This window comes from Pinus tabuliformis, chromosome 5_1, assembly GCF_031772625.1.
Source record: "Pinus tabuliformis cultivar Carrire ecotype Pingquan chromosome 5_1, CPIR1, whole genome shotgun sequence".
NCBI classification, from domain to species: Eukaryota; Viridiplantae; Streptophyta; class Pinopsida; order Pinales; family Pinaceae; genus Pinus; species Pinus tabuliformis.
The window spans coordinates 581,397,524-581,416,135 of record NC_142305.1 but is presented as its reverse complement, the minus strand read 5'-3'; the positions used below and the strand labels follow the sequence as shown (position 1 = coordinate 581,416,135).

Below are 18,612 nucleotides of genomic sequence, written 5' to 3'. Positions count from 1 at the left end.
AAACCACTAGGATTAGGGTTTGAGGTTGAATTAAACTAGGGCATGATGTTGAGCTAGTTATAGATCATTCCAGCTTACTGAGCCTTAAAATACCAAAATATAGCAATTTGCATGATTGGAAGTCCTTCCTTAGGGCTGACATCATCAACCCTAGGCAATTCTAGGGCTTCAAAAACACTAATTATGCACTAAGGTTTCAACCTAGGGCCATTTTGAAGGTTTTACTTTCCTATTGTTGATCATATCCTTAAGAAAACTTTTCCTCTCTCTTGTATGCCTAGTTGTTCTAATTTCAAAAGTATGCATTGAAAACCTTGGGCTAGAAGTCCATCTTTATAGGCTACTTCATAACTACACTACTCCTTATCCAATAGAATAGTGCCTTTTTCTTATCCTGAGTACCTTGGGTAAGCTTATTGAGCTATCACTTCTAAACCCTAGACCTAGAACATACCTTAGGTGACATAAAATGGGAAGCCTCCCATGTGGTGAAATTTCACTAAGGAGCAAGAGGTGGATTGTTGAGGAGACAATAGCATCCACCTCATTGTTGTGTCTTGGTCTACATTTTTCCTTATGAGGCGTCTCACAAGACCTAATATATTTTGAGTCAACAGTGCTATCATAGCATCTTGTATGGGCCTTGACAAGTCTACTAGTTTGGGTGGTACTAGGTCCATGACTTGTTAAAATGGGCATATTTCACCCTCTTGTGGCTCTTATGTTGGAGAGGATTATTTTCTGAAGTTGCTCTTTGATTTTCTGAAATCCATGGTACTTCAAAATTAAATTTCAAGTTTCTACAATTCCATGATGCATGCTCTTACTAGTTGGAAGGTAGTGTTGGTACGAGGCAACTGCTGTTCATTTTCAAAATTTCAATTTACTTGGAATCTTAGCAGAATCAAAATGTTCCACTTTATCTCGAAGGGGAAAATAATGGCATGCTTGATAATAACTCATTGTGAGGATTGTTAAGTTGTAGTGACTATTTTTACATCATCTCCAATTATGCTTTGCAAATCTAGAACCCAATTGAAACGTAGCAATGGGACCTAGCCACCTAATGATTTTAAATGACCATTGAGAAAATGCCACTTGTACAAATAGGTATTGTCCCAGATCAGGGGACCTCCAAATGAATGACATGCAGTGATAACAACTCCTTACAAAGCCACAGGGAAGTTTATTTGAAAAACAAAAAAGTAAAATGAATTTCAGATGACTTAAAGTATGTATGCTATTTAAAAAGTCCTAAATACTCTTAAATTGTCCTTAAATATCATTACTTGGTCTCAAGTCACTTAATAAGGGCTTCATTAAAGGCCTTCTCTATTAATTAGTTCTAAATATAATTCTTAAAATGAACTAGTTGAAAAATGTTATTTCAAAGTTTTATAACACAAAAAGGGTGAGTACAATCTCTTAGGCTATTGAATCCCAATTTTCACCACGGTAAAGGCATGTTTTGTCTATACAATTGATATATTTTCAAGTGCGGGGAGTATTTTTATTTATTAAGGATGTCAAGTTTCTCTTCTATTAAAAACCATACAAATCACATAAAAGAAGACATAAAAGATTATTTCCTCTATTATTCATTTGTGAAACAAGATCTCACAGAGTATATGTAGAAAACAGAAAATAATAGTGGAACTAAATTACCTTTCGATAGAGTACAAGTTACATTAACGACCTCCATGGAATGCAAAGATAGATCCTTCTATTGCCTTCCAATGATCAAATTACTGTTGTCTCTTCGAGTTACAAAATACTGCAAACTGGTGGAGATAACTCAACACGTTCAAGTTGATTTTTTCCTTAAGGATATTCATTGATAACCTATCTGTAAACAAAAAATATCTAGGGAAATTGTATGGAAGCCATATATTTTCAGGATAATCTTCTTCAGAGAACTTATTCCCATTGGAATTAAGCCAGGATGCACCAAGCTTTAACATTAATTTAATATCAATAGTACATTTTAGCATCTCTTCAGTTGAGGGAAATGATTGTATTAACAAGTGCAAGATTTGCATATTTTTATTATCCACGTGCCCCTTCCCTACATTGCCAATTCCCTATGGGGTTCTAACATCCATTGAATTTCTTTCTTCTAGACTTCCTATGCTTCCACTATATGTATAGTCACTGAAAAATCTAGGGCACTTCCTGATTTCCTGCGTTCTTAGCAAAAATGATGGATATGGTTCAAAAACCTCATGGTTTCTCAAACTCAATCAACTCAATCAACTCTAAATTCTGTAGTTCTTGCACTACTAATAGTCAAATACCCAACTCTTGAAACCTATACAAGCTAATTATGATAATTAAGAGTGTGAAGTTAGTCCCAAGATTTAGGAATGAAGAAAATAAGTACTAAACTAATTTTCCACAATAATGTCAAATAAGGATTTCAATTTTAGTAATGATCATAGATATACTAGGCTATTAAAATACTCAGGTACTTAATATCTATATGTCTCTATGATTTAATTTTTTAGCTTACTATTAATGTTTCCAATATCAAACCATTGAAGATATCATACTACTAACACAAAATAATTAGCCTGAACCAAAAGTAAGAATGATCCATAATGAATAGGGTGAGAAACAAGTTATAAAGAGGCCATGTTACATAAGACACATGCCCCTAATCTAACTACCTCTGGGACGTTTTAAGTAGACAAAATCCATGGAAAATGTGTGGAAGTGATAGAGATGGGGGAAGTAGCTGAAGAGAGAAAGCCACCATCATCAAATACACAAATTAGGAGTTTGAACACTTACTTCCATGTATAGGTGCAAGAAATCCAATACCTCTTTCTACTTTGTAACTTAAATATTGTTTCATTACCCTCCCAAGTAATATATAAGTCTCATTTTTTTTTACTTGGAAAAGGTTTTTCTCCAGTTCAAACTTTGTATAGTCACTGTAGTGTGTAAGTCTTTACTTATGCTTCTGTTACTATTTCTCTCTGACAGTAACAGATAGATTGCACAACATTTACCCTTATAATGCAGAGATTTCCACCTACAAGATTTTTCTTCTCTCATAATTTGTTAGCTGTAGTGATTTTAATGTCAAAGAAGTGTTACAGAATTGTTAGATCATGAAAACATAAAGGAAATGTCATAACTCAGCTGAACTATTAGTGCTCTTCCTTAAATTTCTGAGTTTATATCTAGGAAGAAAATGGAGATCAATAGTGTTGGAACACCATGTTCCTGAATAACTGTAGATATGGCACATGTATTATGAGGCTCTGTACGTACTTTGGAGAATTGATGACAAAGTGCAACCTATGAACATCTAGAGCTTAAAGAAGATGGGTATTTCATTGTTTCTTAGGCACTAGACAAGCATCTCAGGAAAAATCTTGAGCAGAACCAGAGACAGAGCCAGAGCCAGAGTAGAAGCTGAGAAAGATCTTAGCCAGGAGCCAAAGAATAAGACTTAAAAATAACCACAGTCATCAAATTATTGACTTTTACGGGCCAAAACCCTCCAATGTGAGTAGGTCTGATGATTGAAGAATAGGGTTACAAAGAAGTTAAGAATAGGTCACGTTGAGTGAGACAGATAGCCCTAACCTAATTACCTTTGTGGCCCTTTAAGGAGACAAGATTTAGGAAGGAAAAGATGGTAGGAAGGGGAGTGATAGAGATAGGGGAATCTGTGAAAGAGAGAAGCCTTATATCATTGCCAACACATAGGAAAGGACATGGAACAATTGTTGCCATGGTAAGGTGCAAGACATATTGTACCTCCTTTTCCTTTGTAATTGAAAATTTGGTTCATTCTCCTCCCAATTAATATATAACTTTGGAGTTATTTTTAACCCAAAAAAATTTCCTCGAGTTCAGATTTTTCTATGTGGTGTGGATACATTTACTTATGTCGTCATTTCTATTTCCATCTAGCATTAACATAAATTATGGTCACTATTTAGTAGTATATAGCAAATATTTTCACCTGCAAGTTTCTTTTGATGAAATTGAGCTAGCTATAGTGACGTTAATGGCAGATAAGTGTTGCAGCATACTTAGATCGACAAAAACACACAAAAGAAATGTCAAAACTCCATCAAAATGTTATGTGTGTTTTTCTCTAGTTTATGGGTTTGTATCAAATATTATATCAATGTCTGAACCCTCAAGACGATGATGTCCCCTGAGTGGTTCTCTTGCTTATTTTCTGTCATCACTGGCGAGCTCCTCAAATATGTATAAATGGTTAAATTTCCTTGTAGGAGTAAAACAATAGATAAATTATGTTTTATTATTGTAATATAGTACAACTAATGCACCTTCTCTACCATACTTTGTTGGATACTTACATTTGTATGAGTAGATCCATCCCTTTCTTCCAGGCATGTAGAGGTAGATTAATGGTTTGTTATTGTTTAGATACCCATCTAAGTTACATTATCAAATTATTTTGGAAAGAATCATTTTTATAATGACTAAACTCATTGGGACCACTATGAGCTACACCCTAAATGGGTAGACCATGATGATAAAAAAATTTAAGTGGATAGTATGGCACTCCCATGACATAATGAGCATGCGAGCACCTAATAAGCATAGAGTTAAGTTTGAGGCTTGAGTTTTGGCAACTCAAAATCCAAACCTACTTAATGAATATCACATGTTAAAAACCTAATTAGTGAAGATCATACTTTCAAACAAGAAAAATGGAGATGTATTTTATTCGAGAATAAATGGAATCTACAAATAACAATGAAGTATGTAGTAGGAAAATCTGAAATGAAGACACGACTTAGAGGGGTAATACCATAATTCTGCATCATAGTACCACAACAGAGAAAGTGGTGGAAGGCCCTTCCTACTAGTGACACACCATTTTCTCAAGTGCTTCAAGAGAGATCCTAAATATGTCAGAAGGTAAAACAAGATGGTGTCTTAATCTATAGCCTTCCCCATACGATTAGTTATATTTTCACTTGTAGAACAATTATAGAAAAATTCCTTCACCAATTCTGGCACCAAGACCTGAGGCCCATACTAATAAATTTTAGAAGGGAAGCATTTTTCAATATCATTCCATAATATTTCATCATTTAGTCCATCCCTCACCTTTTGCATTTTGGCTTCAGCCTGCTGAACCTAATTCAAGCTCTACTTCTCTGAAACTTCAATAGAGCATAAGAAATCCACAGAAAACACTTTTCCGGATAGATGGTCGAGTTTCAGATCAATTATCATAGCACCATCAAGATATAATTACTATTGTTAGCCATGCTACCCTCGTCGCTTTATGGTTTCGATATAGAAGGTACACTAGGCGATGTGCATCATTTACCTTTGTATCATCTGCAACTTAATATTGACACAGTTACACTACTACCTCCACCTTTGTTTTTGTTGCTACCTATCATGCCAATGATGAATCCACTTTCTATCATAACCCAGTCAATTCCTTTTGTTCAATAGTATCATGTAATTATCTACCATAACCTGTCAATTTCCTTAGAAAATGGAGTCTCGCTTCCAGTGAATGAAGCCCACGGGTGGTAATGTCGTTGGTTGCTTGGTTACAAAATGTATACCCTAGTGTTGCTTGCAACAAGTCACCAATTCAGAAATCAGAAATGGATGATTCACAAACTAAGGAATCTGAAACTATGGAATTTATAGAGGTGTCCATCGATTTGAAAATCAACAAATTAGGGAGTCATTCACCGAATCACCCTTTCCCTCCATTTGAAAACCAATAAATCAGGGTGATTGGGACCAAATCCAACCTCCCAAACCACCTCCCAAACTAGAAAAACCAAAAAATGGGTGATTGCAGATGAATTTAACCTAGAAAAGCAAAAAATCAGGTGATGAATGTAACAATAAAATCAACTTGTGTGAGATGATGAATGTATCAATAAAATCTTATAAGCCCAATTGATTTCAAATATGTCATGTAGACATGGAATCCGTGCATGTGTAGAAGTATATTAGTGAACACACTTTATGAAACTGTGTAATTGGCCCAATACCTGGGCCCTTGAGAAGTATGGAATATTACTTTCGAGGGTATATAAAATATCCATAGTCACACCACATAAATAAGTGATATAATGGCTTCCATACAAGTTATCAATATTTTTCAACCCAAAATTCTTGTGATGAACAAAAAGAGAGTTGTACATAATTGCCAATAAATAAAATGGAAAACTCAACATCCAACACATCATAATAGAATCTGTTAATGCCAATGTTGGGGAAGCACATAAATTCAGGCAAAAATTAGCTTAAAACATTATTCATCACTATAATATACACAAGGAACCAAATCTTACCAACCTGTTTATTGTCACTGAAGCCCAACCTAAAAGTTAATAAAGGACACATATGAGCTTATGAGCACATCATATCTCTAACTAAGATTTTCAGTGCCAACACCAAATAATGGAAATTGGCTAGCAAATGATTCAACCTGCTTTTTAAGATCAACAATGTTATTTTGTAGATGGAAATTATCTGACTTAATAAATTCTATAAAATATTTTAATTTTGTACTTTTCACAGAGCCCTTAGCCTTAATGGCTATCTCCACCCCCTCGTGGATAAAATATGCAACCTTAATAAAGTCATCCTCAAGAAGCCTACGGGTGGTTAATGCAAGAGTCCCTATGCGTATACCACCAAGAACCATAACACTTTTATCACCTAAAAATGTAAGGTGTGAAAATAAGCTATATCAACCCATTCATAGAGGAAAATCGATGAATCCCTTACATCTAAATATACAAAGAAAAAATTCAGGTAACCTGGTACAAAATTCTTATTTAGTGTGATAGAAGCAACATCCGAAATGTCCTCTACCCTTGCACCATCAATGCCCTGTCCAAGCCAATTAATATAAAACATGTTACATTCAACCAGCTAAACCCAATAGAAACGAATATACAAGTAGGTTGTGTACTCCAGCATATGAACATAGGATCTTTACCAAGGGCCTCAAGTCAACTAGAACTTGGTGATTTTCACTACCACCAGACACCAAATTGTAACCCAAATTCCATGAAAATAGAACAATTTGATGTATTGAAATGATGTTAGGAGATTAGTAAAGAGGATCAAATTAAGTGATGTTATGGGCATACCACTCGACAATACCAAGAACATCGAGTGCCCTCCAAGCTGTTAGAGCCTAAATCTACCTTAGGCTAAAAGAAGGAAAAATTTAGGGTAACCACAAACCACGCTCAGTCTAATAGCTAGCCCTACCAGAATAGGAGAGGGCTCTCTCTGGGTCACACTCAGTGAGGAATAAACAATATGGTCTGAGATGACTTAAACTGAATACTGATTTTAGGCTAGTAAATAGATATGGAAAAAGGCATTTTTTGAATGACTGAATTTTCTAGGTTGTGTGGGACCAAAGGACCGCATGAGCTGGGAAAATAAATCAAAGACACAAGATATTTCGTGAGGTAAGATAGGCGGGAGGTTTAGAAATCAGATATATGTATAATGGAGTGGAAAGACCGTTGAGAAAAGCTAAAAAGGGCATAAACATGAATCCTTTTCAGACAGAAGAAGATATACAAAATATGAATGCTTTACAAGGCAGAGCATAAACTGAATTCTACCTCTTCTACTTAAGAGCACTCAACCAAAAATGATTTTGAATGGATGGTAAACATAACAAAATACATATGAAACATAGAAAGAAAAACACATTTGCTAAACTCACACCACAGGGATCTCATGAATCAGAGCTGCATCATTCTATTAATTTCCAAGCCAAAATTGTACAGTGAAAGTACTGAGTTTTTATCCACGCTATTCCCAGAAAATACAACCCTTACAAAATGATTTTTCATACAATAAATAACTCTACCCTCAGAAAATGGGTCAACCCAAAACAGGGGATTGTTTAATCATTACTAACTGAAGATGAAAAGCCAACCATCGCTAAAGGAGCAGTGTTACATTTTTTACTCTATTCTGTTGATGACCATTGGGAAGGTGAAAACTGTAGCTGTAACCCCCTTTAATTGGCAACTGAAAACAAAAGTAGATCGTGTAGCTTATTTCACTACATACGGTTGATGTTCTTCGTTTTAGATTTAGGCATTTCGGTCTTCGACCGTTCATTTCCTTTTTGTCATTTGGATAAAAACTATCAGTTTGAAACCTTTAGGCTCCAACACACAAAAGCATCTTGTTAATATGGGGAACATGGAACACTTGATTTCTTTGTAACTGAAGTTATGTCGATTGGTTTGTCAAGTCACAGCCATCCTGAGAAAAGTATTTTCATAGATGTAGACTGTGATTCTTGAGCCTCCATCTGTATAAATTTATCAATACTGAGAATAAGTCGATTCTCAAAATCATTATCATCTTCGGGGATATCTTTATACCCATACCTCACAATACATATGTATGTATGGTATACTTTTGGGCCAATGCGACCAATAAGATAATGTTCTTTAGTAGGGACAAATGGAACAGGAACTAATTTGACGCACACAAACACAAGTACTCGATGAAATGCAAGACGATTTGTGACAAAATGTGAGAATATAGCAGGAACCCCTGTGACCAATTCGGTATAGATTAATCCAATACCAAGAACCTGCACAATTCCAAGGCTTGGTCCAAGTGTGAGAATCCATTTCATAGAAACCTATTTTTGTAAGTCAAACATGTATTTTCTTCGTGTACCATAATGCCATACATACATGGCAACCATAAATATTGCTGCCAAGGCAAGAGGAGCCTAGCCTCCCTATGGCACCTTCATAACAGAGGTTGAGAGGTAGGATGCTTCAATCCATCCAAAGAAGAGAAGAAAAGAAATAGCCCATACAAAATTATTTCACCATACAATGATTATAACAATTGACATAAGGCATGTTGTCACAAACATAACAGTGATAGCAGCAATTCCATAAGCATTCCCAATTAAGGTGGTATCCCTGAATCCTACAGTGACGGCAAGCCATAGAACCAAGAGAATCCAATTTATTTCTAGTATGTAAATTCGACCACAGATATGCCTCGAAGTGTGGACTATCTTGATACATGGAAAACAACCCAAAGCATGGCATTTCTTGATGATTGAAAAGGTCGCTGAAATAATAGCCTAGCTTCGAACAATAGTAGCAAGGGTGGCCACTACAAACATAGGCCAAAAAACATGCTCAGGTATTGAATCGTAGAAAGTTGTGTCAACAGAATGGAAATTTTTCGAAGGAAAGGTGGCTTGTCCCATGTAAGAGAGTATCAGACATGGATAGACAACTCCTGCAAAGGAAATCTAGATGGAAAAAGGAGTGAAGTGTCCAAGATCTGCAAACGTCGCCTCTGTACCTGTAATATATAGGAGTATCCCTTCGAGAGAAATCCATTTAACTTTAGCAATATTTCGAAAAAAATTGTATGCATAATAAGGAGAGAGGGCACATAATATACTAGGATTCCAATAAACCACTTTGTATATGCCAACTGCATAGATGCAGAATAACCAAGTAATCACAATAGGAGCAAATGTAAAGGCGACCCTATTAGTGCCAAAATGTTGCAGAGAAAAAAGGCCAATCAATATAATGTAGGCAAGAACCACCACCACACTCTCAGGAAGCTTTGAAGTGCATAATTGAAGTGCAGATACCGATGAGAGAACGATATTGCAGGCGTGAGAACACCATCACCTATTACCATGGAAGTGCCTAGTTAAACCACAACCAGTAATCCTGTGCGCAATCTTCTATGCTTTTCCAGAAATCTCTTCAAAGGAGAGCTTCCTTTATTCTGAGCTATCTGACGTGTATTATAATATGTAGAAACTTCCTCATCAGTTGCTTGCTGATTTGTAGTCAAACTCAACTTAGCATGTCTACAAAGAAGTGAATACAATGCAAATGTTCCCCTTTCACCATTGTTGCTTGCACTCAAAACTATGACAACGTACTTAACAACAAGGATTAAGGTCAACGTCCAAAAGATTAATGAAAAGACCCCAAAGACTGTATCTTCACTCATATAGTTACCCAACTTTCCGTCAAAATTTCTTTTATAGACATATAGTGGGGATGTGCTCAAATCACCATAAACCACCCCAAAACTTTCGTATGCCAATAGCAAAGTTGATTTGTAGTACATCACTCGAGAAACCTAGAAGAAATATATCTAGCTCGATTAACAACTTCTGAAATGAGGCACCCTTGGACCAATGGATGGGTTGTTTACTCAACATACTACTCTATATCAACCTCTAACCTGCACTCACGTTGCACCTGTGCAATCCACCGTGCACTATCCCGAAGTTGACGTAATGGCTTCACAAGCTCATTAGTAAAATGTATTTGTTTAGATGATTTATCATATGGAATGAAACAGCTTGCAAGTGCTGTTGTTTGATGATGATCCAACTCATTGAATGTGCCATTGAACATCAACTCTGTCACAAGAAGTTCATCCCGTGTCAATGAGACATGTAGCCCGACGTTTCACTTGCACCACACCATCAGAATCAATGTGTCCAAGTTGCTTAAGCACTCTTGAGTGATTTTTTAACTATTCCCTAAATTTGTGAAGCTAAGAGTCACGCATTTTCATTTGAAGTTTCTGAGCTGCGCTATTTAATTCTGCTTTTCTTTGAAAAGACCTCAACTGGTGTTCATCATGTTCAGACTTATGATAGGTATGAGCAATCAACTTTTGCTCCAATACTTTCAACTTCTGGTAGTGCCTTATCATGTTGAAACTGATGGAAACCATTCAATTTCAAATTGTCCCTCAGCGCGACTCATTAAATTTCAAATAGCTCAACCTGAAGGTACTAACTAACGGTGCAGGTTTTCCCAAGATCATTTCTTTGCAAGTTTTCATGTCTAGCTATTCATCAATCATAATAATACAAATTCCATGTCCATCTGTCTAGAATAATTTTGTCTTCACGTATCACTCAAATCGCTGGTTTTTGCGGCAATCTCCACAAAGGCAATACTCAGGTGTGCACTTTGTATTTGTAAATAAATTTATGCATATTTCTCCACACAGACTCTCTGGATCATCAAGTATATATTTGCAAACAATCATGTCCTCCTCTGTTTGCTTCTTGTGCCCACGATCTGTGACGAAATATTTGATTGTGGAACACTGATGATGATTTTTTCTAGTGTGTCGACCATGTGCGTCGTGCCCCATCCCAATGTGTCGCATAGGCTGGATGCGCCACGCACGACCAAATTTTCACTACTGTATATGGCTCTATGCATTGCGTGCTCTAGATGCGCTGCGACCTCCCTTCTATGCGTCGCGCATGCAGTTTCACCAACAATTTCGATTTTCACATTGACTTTTGTTTCCTCCACAACGTGTCGTGACTTCCATGATGTCTTCAACCCACCAATCTTTAGGTACAAGGTGATAATGCTGGCTATGAATTTCATTCAATATAGGGTTCAATATGCTTCTGAAAGATTTTGGATCTTGCATCATATAAGTTCTTGTATAAGTAAACGACCAACCTACATTTACTGGATTTTTCAATGCTTTCCAAGCTACATCATCAATGCATTGACCATTAATCTTCAGATTTTCAGACCAAAGCAAGAATGATTTTGTAGTATACAATGTAATGATAGAATCTTTCGAGCCATTAAGGAGGCTTGAATTGAGAAAGGTATCCAATTTCAATGTTAATTTTCTTTTCTCTATTTCGTCAATCATTTCAAGATATTCTGTAGAACAATGTGTAGACACGATGATCTGGACACTTACAGTGACTATGATCCCACAGCCAAACTTGGCACAAAACTCAAATGCCCCCGCACCTCCTAGAATATCATTAAGGGACACATTTTCATTCATGGATTCATGAGCTTCAGCAGCTAGTTTCTATAGTCGACCAGACTTTGAAGGCAATGGAAACTTGTGGAACAAGAACTTTGTATCCTTAATTTCCGCAACATATTCAGTAGGCACTTCAACAGAAATTGTCTTGCCAATGCTGCAAAACTTTTGGCACTTTCTCATTTTGAAATGACTCTATTTTACTTGCCTTTGAATTTTTGGATGAATGATGAATCTCATCTATCTGTTGCAGTGTCTCTGAAGCTGCTGAAGATAATAAGGTTACCAAGGCCTTCATTTGAAATTCTTCATGGCGGAAAACTTTAAAAATACACTTATTACAAACCATTGATTTGACGATTTCCTCTTCAAAACATAGTTTTGAAGAGAAATCAACTTTGAGCATTATTGATGATGGAAATCTTGAAATGAAAACTTATTGATCCTCACTCTAGCCTGCTAGCATGATTGGGAACTTTGAAGACACAACTTATGAAACCCTAGACCTATGATTGACATGAATCTTTACCCATTAAATATCAAACATTGACTGTAATGGATTTTAATAAACATTGATGAAAAGACCTAATCCAGCAAGTACAAGACATGAGGGGAATAAATGAAAAAGTCCTTCTATCAGATTATGGCATGCTCCTAAATGGAATGCAGTGATCGAGCAGAATGGGAAACCTAAAAATGAAATGCAAAAATAGTTCTGATCTTTGACGGAGGGCTACAAAGACCGACTCTAACATTGGCTCCAATGGGGATGGTAGCTCCTTGGAGGTGCCAAGAACCGCAGAGCTTTGGGAGAGCAGACCAGTGCCTTATCCATTGGGCAATGGAGTCCAAATCAACACCAGATTGTTAACTACTTTACTAACTAAAAATTTGACTCAAACTAACTTGATGCAAACTGGAATGACTGAAAAAACTTGACTCTAACAAAATAACTCAGAATACTAAGACCTGAACTTAAAACTTAAAGCTTGGTGGTAGTACATGACCACCTGTGTTTCTTACAAGGCAATATACGATCAAACTATATCAAAATTCCGATGTAACCGATCAAGCAGATGCCTTGCTGATTGATTCTCCTGATCAGATATTCCGGTCAACAACAGAAACTGGTAACTGGGCATCCAAAAACATAATTGACCATGATCTCCTTCATCACTGAATACTACAATAATCACCTTCACTGCTGACTGCAACAGATTTGCCATTGGATCCTGAAAAGCATGAAGATTGACCTCCTGCTGGAAAAACAAGGTATCCTTTTCTCTTGATTCTAGTCTTTCTTCATAATGTACTTCAATAAGAGTATGTTCCTGGTCCTCAAAAAATTCTGAACAAGTAGATGAGAAGATTTCCTTTTCAAAGAACATTTCAAAACATGAAACATAGGAAGAAGAATCTGAAATGGAATCCTGAATGATCTGGTCTTCGGTAGTCTGAATATATTGTAGGTCATCTTCATATGATATGACAGCCAGATTCTCATTACATTCATCACATTCATCAATCATGAGAAAAGAAACTTTAGATGATTCTTGAAACCTGACACTAACAGTTATATCATCTACCATAAATTCATCCAGAGAACTTGTTTCACGTACTTGAACAAAGATCCCATCACGTTGTTCATGAATTGATTGGATTACCTCTTTATGAAGGCTTCGTTTTCATGACATGAGAACATTCGGATTCATAACTCTGTCTTCTTTATTCCAGATGATTTTAACAGTAGAGTTCTCCTTTATGAGATTTAGCACACTGTATTCTTGGTCATCACAATTTGAATCTGTATCTGAAATAGTTGTCTTGACATTATCACATTCTAGAATTAGAACTGGACTTCTTTGCATGCTATCTTCTTCTATGGACAGATCTGAAATGACACTTTTTCTTTCATAACTTTCAACCATATGGACATCTTCAACCCACTGATCTATAAAGTTGTTTGTAGGACTATCATCCTTTTTAGAAGAGGAAGAAGTTCCATCATCACCTTCTTGATCATGTGCATACTACAGATTTGCATTAACTTGAGCTATAACCTAACCGTTCAAGAGTTGATCTATCTCATCTTCAGACAAAGGAGATAATACTTTTTGTTTTCTCTTGCTCAAACAGTGATTGTCTTCATTAATTTCAAGTGAAGGAGTATACAAATTTTCCTCATATAGCTGATCCATTTCATGTAATTCCTGTTGACTGTCAAGATGCAAAATTCCTTCATCTTCCACCGTACTAAGATCTTGATCCTGTTGCAAATTTTCATGATCGTCTTTATGCTGCTGAAATTAATTTTCATACAATTCTTCCATGATTTCTCCATCCACCAAGTCATCACGCCCATAAAAATCTCAAGATATTCAATAAAACTATGAACATGGCTACAATAGTCCTGAACTAAAGCCAAGGATGGATATGATTCTTTATACCTTTCAAAGAATATTCCATGAAAATCCTTTAAACAATAAATAGAAGCAGGTGGCAAACTTTCATACCAAGATCGGGCTTCGTCTTCCAGAGTAGCCATAAACATTTTCATCAAATAGTGTTGAGGAAAATTGATCTTTAATTTATGCACATGAATGTGAAATTTCACTAGATGAAGAGCAGTGTCATTACCTTCCACATTTCTGAACATAGGCAAATTCTAAAGCCAATCCACCTTGGGCATGTTATTTGTAAAACCTGGGATGTGATCTCGGCTCATGGGAGCGTATCTTGTTGCAACCCATTCCATCTTGAAAATGTCAAAGCTACTGATCTCTCTGTAGTGGAGTAACCATGAAGCACTGATTACTAGATTCTTCAGTGAATGGAGTCGCCAAGTGAATGATGTCAGCCTGCTTATGTCTGATCATTGTCCACCATCAATAATCAGCTCTGAACTTGAGATATGTACTGGGGCAAGACAATCTACAAGCAAACCAATTTCCGTTCCTAGTGGAGTCGCCACTATGTTAGAGCCTAAATCTGCCTTAGGCTGAAAGAAGGCAAAATTCAGGGTAACCACAAACCACGCTCAATCTGGTAGCTAGCCCTACCAGAACAGGAGAGGGCTCTCTCCGGGTCACGCTCAGTGAGGAATAAACAATATGGTTTGAGATGACTTAAACTGAATACTGATTTTAGGCTAGTTAATAGATATGGAAAAAGGGGATTTTAGAATGACTGAATTTTCTGGGCTGTGTGTGACCAAAGGACAACATGAGCTGGGAAATTAAATCAAAGACACAGGATATTTCATGAGGCAAGATAGGCGTGAGGTTTAGCAATCAAATTTATATAAAATGGAGTTGAAAGACTGTTGAGAAAAGCTAAAAAGGGCATACACATGAACCCTTTTTAGACAGAAGAAGATATACAAAATATGAATGCTTTACAAGGCAGAGCATAAACTGAATTCTACCTCTTCTACGTAAGAGCATTCAACCAAAAATTATTATGAATGGATGGTAAACATAACAAAATACATATGAAACATAGAAAGAAAAACACATTTGCTAAACTCACACCACAGGGACCTCATGAATCAGAGCTGCATCATTCTATTAATTTCCAAGCCAAAAGTTTACAATGAAAGTGCTGAGATTTTCTCCACGCTATTCCCAGAAAATCCAACACTTACAATATGATTTTTCATACAATAAATAACTCTACCCTCAGAAAGTGGATCGACCCAAAATAGGGGATTGTTTAATCATTACTAACTGAAGATGAAATGCCAACCATTGCTAAAGGAGCAGCGTTATATTTTTTACTTTATTCTATTGATGACCACTGGGAAGGAAAAAACTTTAGCTATAACTCCCGTTAATTTGCAACTGAAAACAAAAGTAGAACGCGTAGCTTATTTCACCGCATACAGTCGATGTTCTTCGTTTTAGATTTAGGTGTTTCGGTCTTCGACTGTTCATTTCCTTTTTTCCATTTGGATAAAAACTGTTAGTTTGAAACCTTTAGGCTCTAGCACACAAAAGCATCTTGTTAATATGGGGAACATGGAACACTTGATTTATTTGTAACTGCAGCTATGCCGATTGGTTTATCAGGTCACGGTCATCCTGAGAAAAGTATTTTCATAGTTGTAGACTGTGATTCTTCAGCCTCCATCTATATAAATTCAATAATACTAAGAATAAGTCAATTATCAAAATCATTATCATCTTTCAGGATATCTTTATACCCATACCTCACAATACATCTATACGTATGGTATACTTTTGGGCCAATCCGACCAATAAGATAACGTTCTTTAGCATGGACAAATGGAACATGAACTGATTTGATGCACACAAACACAAGTACTCGATGAAATGCAAGAATATTTGTGACAAAATGTCAGAATATAGTAGGAACCCCTGTGACCAATTCGGTATAGATTAATCCAATACCAAGAACCCACACAATTCTAAGACTTGGTCCAAGTGTGAGAATCCATTTCGTAGAAACCTGGTTTTGTAAGTCAAACATGTATTTTCTCTGTGTACCATAATGCCATACATACATGACAACCATAAATATTGTTGCCAAAGCAAGAAGAGCCCAGCCTCCCTATGGCACCTTCATAAGAGAGGCTGAGAGGTAGGATCCTTCAATCCATCCAAAGAAGAGAAGAAAAGCAATAGCCCATAAAAAATTCTTTCGCCATACAATGATTAAAACAAGTTACATAAGGCATGTTGTCACAAACATAGCAGTGACAGCAGCAATTGCATAAGCATTCCCAATTAAGGTGGTATCCCTGAATTCTACAGTGACGGCAAGGCATAGAACTAAGAGAATCCAATTTATTTATGGTATGTAAATTCGACCACGGATATGCCTCGAAGTGTGGACTATCTTGATAAGCCGAAAACAACCCAAAGCATGGCATTGCTTGACGATTGAAAAGGTCGCTGAAATAACAACCTCGCTTCCAACAATAGCAGTAAGGGTTTCCACTACAAACACAGGCCAAAAAACATGCTCAGGTATTGAATCGTAGAAATTTGTGTCAACATAATGAAAATTTTTCGAAAGAAAGGCGGCTTGTCCCATGTAACAGAGTATCAGACATGGATAGAAAACTCCTGCAAAGGCAATTCGGATGGAAAAACGAGTGAAGTGTCCAAGATCTGCAAACATCGTCTCTATACCTGTAATACATAGGAGTATCCCTCTGAGAGAAATCCATCTATCTTTACCATTATTCCGAAATATTGTATGCATAATAAGGAGAGAGGGCACGTAATATACTAGGATTCCAATAAACCACATTGTATATGCCAAATGCACAGATGCATAATAGCCAAGCAATCACAATAGGTGCAAATGTAAAGGCCACCCTATGAGTGCGAAAATGTAGTAGAGCAAAAAGGCCAATCAATATAATGCATGCAAGAACCATCACCACACTTTCAGGAAGCTTTGAAGTGTGTACTTGAAGTCCAGATACTGATGACAGAGCAAATATTGCAGGAGTGAGAACACCATCACCTATTACCATGGAAGTGCCTAGTAAAACCATAACCAGTAACCCTGTCCGCAGTCTTCTATGATTTTCCAGAAATCTCTTCAAGGGAGAGGTTCTTGTATTCTGAGCTATCTTCCTTGTATTATAATATGTGGAAACTTCCTCATCAGTTGCTTGTTGATTTGGAATCAAACTCAACTTCACATGTCTACAAAGAAGTGAATACAATGCAAATGTTCCCCTTTCAACTTTGTCGCTTGCACTCAAAACTATGAAAACATACTTAACAACAAGGATTAAGGTCAACGTCCAAAAGATTAATGAAAAGACCCCAAAGACTGTATCTTCACTCATATAGTTACCCAACTTTCCATCAAAATTACTTTTATAGACATATAGTGGGGATGTGCTCAAATCACCATAAACCACCCCAAAACTTTCGTATGTCAATAGCAAAGTTGATTTGTAGTACATCACCCGAGAAACCTGGAACAAATATATCTGGCTCGATTGGTAACTTCTGAAAATGAGGCACCCTTGGACCAATGGACGGGTTGTTGATGCAACATACTGCTCTATATCAACCTCTAACCTGCACTCACGCTGCACCTATGCAATCCACCGTGCACTATCTTGAAGTTGGCGTAATGGCTTCACAAGCTCATTAGTCAAATGCATTCATTGAGATGATTTATTGTATGGAATGAAACAACTTGCAATTGCTATTGTTTGATGATGATCCAGCTCATTGAATGTGCCATTGAACATCAACTCTGTCACAAGAAGTTCATCCTATGTCAATGAGAAATTTATCCGGACCTTTCACTTGCACCACACCATTAGAATCAATGTGTCCAAGTCGCTTAAGCACTCTTGAGTGATTTTTAAACTCTTCCCTAAATTTGTGAAGCTAAGAGTCACACATTTTTATTCGAAGTTGTTGAGCTGCACTATTTAATTCTGCTTTTCTTCGAAAAGACCTCAACTGGTTTTCATCCTATTCAGACTTCTGATAGGGATGAGCAAGCAACTTTTGCTCCAATGCTTTCAACCTCTGGTAGTGCCTTATCATGTTGAAACTGATGGAAACCATTCAATTTCAAATTGCCCCTCGACACAACTCATTAAATTTAAAATAGCTCAACCTGAAGGTACTAACTAATGGTGCATGTTTTCCCAAGATCAATTCATTGCAAGTTTTCATGTCCAGTTGTTCATCAATCATAATAATACAAATGCCATGTACATCTATCTGGAATAATTTTGTCTTCACGTATCACTAAAATCGCTAGTTTTTGCGGCGATCTCCACAA

At 36.6% G+C, this 18,612-nt stretch overlaps 2 pseudogenes; both read right to left on the bottom strand.

Annotated features, from left to right (window-relative positions):
• Nucleotides 1–8,257: 8,257 nt before the first annotated feature.
• Nucleotides 8,258–10,134, bottom strand: LOC149166174 (potassium transporter 7 pseudogene; annotated as a pseudogene).
• A 5,823-nt stretch (nt 10,135–15,957) lies between these two features.
• LOC149166173 (putative potassium transporter 2 pseudogene) lies at nt 15,958–17,773 on the bottom strand (annotated as a pseudogene).
• Nucleotides 17,774–18,612: the final 839 nt, after the last annotated feature.